This window comes from Podarcis filfolensis (assembly GCF_964270895.1).
Source record: "Podarcis filfolensis genome assembly, chromosome: 2".
NCBI classification, from domain to species: domain Eukaryota; kingdom Metazoa; phylum Chordata; class Lepidosauria; order Squamata; family Lacertidae; genus Podarcis; species Podarcis filfolensis.
The window spans coordinates 21,632,170-21,637,179 of record NC_139605.1 but is presented as its reverse complement, the minus strand read 5'-3'; the positions used below and the strand labels follow the sequence as shown (position 1 = coordinate 21,637,179).

General features: G+C 43.9%; 1 long non-coding RNA gene across 1 annotated transcript; it reads left to right on the top strand.

Moving 5' to 3' along the window:
• The first annotated feature begins 2,701 nt into the window (after positions 1-2,701).
• On the top strand, positions 2,702-4,330 carry LOC310757461. The gene is made up of 2 exons (XR_014545231.1): positions 2,702-2,996; positions 3,721-4,330. It is a non-coding gene; the product is annotated as an uncharacterized lncRNA (long non-coding RNA).
• Positions 4,331-5,010: the final 680 nt, after the last annotated feature.

Here is a 5,010-nt window from a genome sequence, read left to right as displayed (position 1 = left end):
TTGGAAGGTAGCGCCTCTAAAAGAAGGAAAACTCTGGTCCTAAACCTCTGCTGCCTTGTGGGATGTCCTTGAGAGAATAAATGGTTAAGGAGTAAACACAATCTGGAGTGGAGTCCCTAAGACAGTTGGATGGCGCCTTGTATGCCTCCTTCCAGCAATTCCTGCAGCCAAGCTGGTGCCAAAAGTATTGCTCTGCAGCCCAGGACCTCCATACATACTTCCCAGACTGGTGAGATCACTCCAGTGTTGCTAACGCAACGGTTTGACTTCATCCCCGGAGGTGCAATCCATTGTCTCTTGAGACAGACGGATGCCAAGAACCATGACAAGAAGTTTGTTAAGAGAGCCGAGAGTTGTAAGGAGGGTCCCATTCTCCTCACAGGGTGACAATTCCTAAAGTTCCCTGAAAGGAGAGAGAGATTGCTAAACCAATAGCAGCAACATCTGAAGGGCGCCATTTTGGCTAACACTGTTTTACACCAATGGCCAGTGCAATAGGTTCTATCCGGATTGGGGCCCTAGCTTGAAGTGTTGGGGCCTTTAACCCTTAATGTGCTCCAAATCAGCCCCCACACACACACACACACATAGGCACTGGAGCTGGGGAGGGGAGAAAGAGTTTCCCAATCTATTTGCTTTTCCCGCAACAGGTTAAAAATGCATGGTTCTAGTTCTAATAGCACAAGGATGGAAGACTGAAGAAACCCCAGCTAAAGAATCATGGCAAGAAAAATTGATGGACTATGCAGAACTGGCAAAATTGACATATAAGCTACGGGACAAGGATAACTGTGACTTTAAAGATGAATGGGAACACTTTACAAAGTATTTGAAGACGCAACAAAGCGAACTGGACTCCTTGGCTGGCTTTGAATAAACATTCACAAACTTTTTTATTGATGATAATCAGCTAAATAGTTTAAGGATCTATACAACTGTGTAACATGCAGAAAACAGCATTCTTAGAGAAATCAAAGACTGGAATTGAGGGAAGCCAGGGGGCGGGGGTGGGTGGGTTTTGTGTGGGAGGGTGGAGGGAGGGAGGAAAAATGGGGGGGGGGGAATAAGGATGATATGTTTCTGGATAATATGTTTTGTTTTAATTTTGAATAAAAAAAAAGTTTTTATAAAAAAAGTGCATGGTTCTGTTTCTTTCCAGGTAAAGAACTCACTTCCACCACAAACAAACCTGCCTCTCTGCTATGAAAATGCAGTGCGCCCTCTCCTCCCCACCCCAGGGCAAAGTCATGCAAACAGCCAGCCTATTGCCCTGAGGGTGGAATTTGCCGCTCTAAATTATAAAGAGCCAGGTTGGTTGGCAGAAATGGGGGATATTTCTCCCTCAGCCACTTTGTGAGTAGTTTCAAGATACTGCTTGGCAGAGGCGAATCCTTGTAAAGTGGAAATCAGCAAGCTGTGTGCTTAACACAGGCGTGGGAGGCCCAAGCCAGCAAGAAAGAGATTTCATTAAGGTAGCAAAGTCCTTTAAACGACTGGCCCAGTTTTTTTTAAAAAAAGCCTAAGGACAAACGGTGAAAAGTTACTGGGGATGTTGATGCCAAGTGTTGGGATCAGATGACCATGTGGATGATGCTTTCAGGTCAAGGCCAGAAGAATAACATGAGCACTTAGGTATACTGTCTGCTTATAACAAGCCACTCACAAGGTTTGGTTTCTTCACAAGCACATTCTGTGCTTGGACCAAAAACAGGCCCTCATTGTTGAAACTCCACAGCTCTTGCAAATTTCACCTGAATCTAGTTGGATTCAGCTTCTTACAGCGGTGCCCACAAAGCTATTGTACTACCAACCTTACTGTACGCTTGTGAAACATGGACCACTTATAAAGCCAATCTCCAACTCCTCGAAAGATTCCATCAACGGTGTCTCCGAAGAATGTTATACATCAATTGGGAAGACAGGAAAACTAATGCCAGTGTACTGGAAGAAGCAAAGGTCACCAGTGTCGAAGCAATGATTCTTCAACATCAACTTCGTTGGACTGGTCTTGTTGTGCGGATGCCTGATTATCATCTTCCAAAGCAACTACTCTATTCCAAACTTAAAAACGGAAAGAGGTTTAAAGACTGTCTCAAGGCAAATCTTTAAAAATGTAGTATAAACACCAACAATTGGGAAACACTGGCCTGTGAGTGCTCCAATTGGAGAACAGCCTTTACCAAAGGTGTTATGGAATTTGAAGACACTCAAACTCAGGACGAAAGGGAGAAACATGCTAAGAGGAGTGCACACTTAGCAAACCCTGTCATGTGACAAAGACACATGAGAGCAGAAGCAGCAAAGCGGGCTGGGAAGTGCTGGGGCTGCACAGTCATTTGGGCCTACTAAAGTTATTCAGGCCTAACTGCTAGCTGTTGAGTCACTCTGTGGTTTCTGTGAAAAACAATCAAGGTTTCAACAAGAAATATTGAATAATGATTTTAAAATTCTGTCAAAAATGTATAAATTACTGCTTGAATGGCACTTGAAAGATGAGGAGGTAAAATCAGTTATGATTCATTGGGCAAAAGACTTAGGATATAATATTCAGTTAAGCGACTGGGTCAAACTATGGAAAGAAGGTTTGAGATTTACTGCATATAATGCATTAAAAGAAAACGTGATGAAGATGATGTATAGATGGTACATCACACCAGTTAAGTTAGCAAAAATATATAAAGTGATCACCAAAGAAGACCCGATCTAAGATGTGTCACAAAAGCAGGACTACCACCATACAAATATAAGGCATAGCACGAATTTGGCCACAGTCTGCCTTAAGTTCTGAACCTTGAGTAGTGGTTGAACTGAAGTACTGCAGTGCTTCCTGGGGAAATCCCTGGTTCAGTTCACACATTGGCTATGACCTGATTATTCTGAAGCAGCTTCCCACGTTCCTTACTGAGATATGAGAAGTGGTTTGAGTGCTCTCATGTGAACAACGACAACAGCGCTGCTTTAATTTCTGAAGCTTCTTATCGCCTCAGTGACCTGAGGTTTGTTTTGTCTTAAAGCAAACAGAGATTTATTTCAAGGGAGGGGTGTTTGTGATTTTGATGATGTCAATGATTTGGAGACAGGAGGCCTTGTGTTATTTCCTGTCCCGCTACGGTGCTTTATTGGCACCGATGGGTGCTAACGCAACCCTACCGAGTTTCCAATGCTGAAAGGCGAAGATTTATATACACTAATGAAAAGTCAAAGTCGCTTTTATGACAAGTCACCGGCGTGATGCGTTGCCAGGGGACGGCGTTTGCTGATTAGCGGCGGCGGCAGTGGCGGCACCGTAATGCATTGCTGGCAAAGGGCTGAGCACTAGTAATTTCATCCAGGGCTGCATTTCTGTGTATCAGCCAGGATGAGATTAATGCTTTCTGATGTCAGGCTAGCGCACACAGGAGGGGGCCTTCCATTGATGGAAGCATTAACTAATGTTTGCAACATGATGGGCTCACAATCAAAAAGTCTCCCGTCTCTTTAACTAAGGAGGCCTTGGAATACAATAGATAATAAAATGACATTCTGTTTAATCCGTTCACCAACAATCTGAAGCCATGACCTTGTTGTTTACAGCTGTGGGTGGGTGTGCGAGATAGGCTGCGGAGATCTGCAAGTATAAGTAGTTGTGTGGGGGAGGTTGCATGGACCGAAATAGTTGCATTTGGGTTTGCTTGTTTTTAGCAAGGCTGTTTTAAAACCATAAGCTTTGTCTTTTTACAGGTGCCGAAATTCCAGCAGCAGCTGGTGCTCATTCAGATTGGTAGGGCAGAAGGCAAAGGGACCAGCGGCAGTTGGAGGCAGAGCCAATGATGGGAACATGTATTAAGGAAAACCAAAGAGACTCCATTTTGTCTCAGACACCAGGCATTAGCAAGAGACCCCCACCTTGCATCGAACAGCAGACTTTAGAAAGGCCCTCTCAGTGCCCCAGCTCCAGAAGACTAGGGATTATCTTGCAAGATCTCATGGGAACTCAGGTGGTCCCGTGAAATCTCATGAAACATCCCAGAACCTGCACACTGAGAGGCCCTTGTCCCCCAAACAAGACAGAGGGCTTAAAAGTTCTTTGGGTGCTGGTTCCACTGGGACAAGCTAGCCTGTCTATTGCAGGCATCAGAAGGGACTTGGCATACAGCCTACACCTCCCCAAACTCATAACAATTTGTATGTATATAGTCCTACATGCTGCAAGTACTGTAGTCCAAAATTCTTCCACTCTTGCTCTCTCGCACATTTTCCAAGAAACATTTTTTCCTAGAACAAAACCACTTGCTCAGTAGTTTTACTGTAAAAAATAAATAAAAAGAGAGGAAGTTCTAGCTAAACAGCAGCAAGCAGATTGTTCAGATTATTGTCATGCAGCCACTTTTAGCTGTGTTATATATCAAACTTATAGCAATTTATTTGGCAGGGGCTATGGGTAGGGATGGAGGAAGTATTCCTTTGGTATGCTGCCTGAAGCAGTCTGATCCAATTTAATGGCCCTGAACATGCTTGCAGATCAGAATTCAACTCCTGACTGGATTATGCACTTCTCAGGATTTTGCAGCACAGTTTTGGTGTGCAGAATGTGCATGCAAAAATGCATGTTTTATAGTTAAAATGCATATGATATGCATTTGTTTAATGGTAAAGTGCAGGTGTACCTCGGAAGTCGAACAGAATCTGTTCCAGAAGTCCGTTTGACTTCCAAAACGTTCCAAAACCAAAGCGCAGCTACCGATTGGCTGCAGGAAGCTCCTGCAGCCAATCAGAAGCTGCGGAGCCCCGCCAGACGTTCGGTTTCCAAAAATAGTTCTCAAACCGGAACAGTCACTTCCAGGTTTGCGGCATTCGGGAGCCAAAACGTTCAGGAACTAAGCTGTTCGGAAACCAAGGTATGACTGTACACTGAAAAGCTTTTAAAGATACATAATTTGCAGAAATATGTGCAAAAATTCCACACAATTATGCATATCAGGATGTATGTATTTCATGCAAAAGATCCACACGATACAGAACAGACAAGTG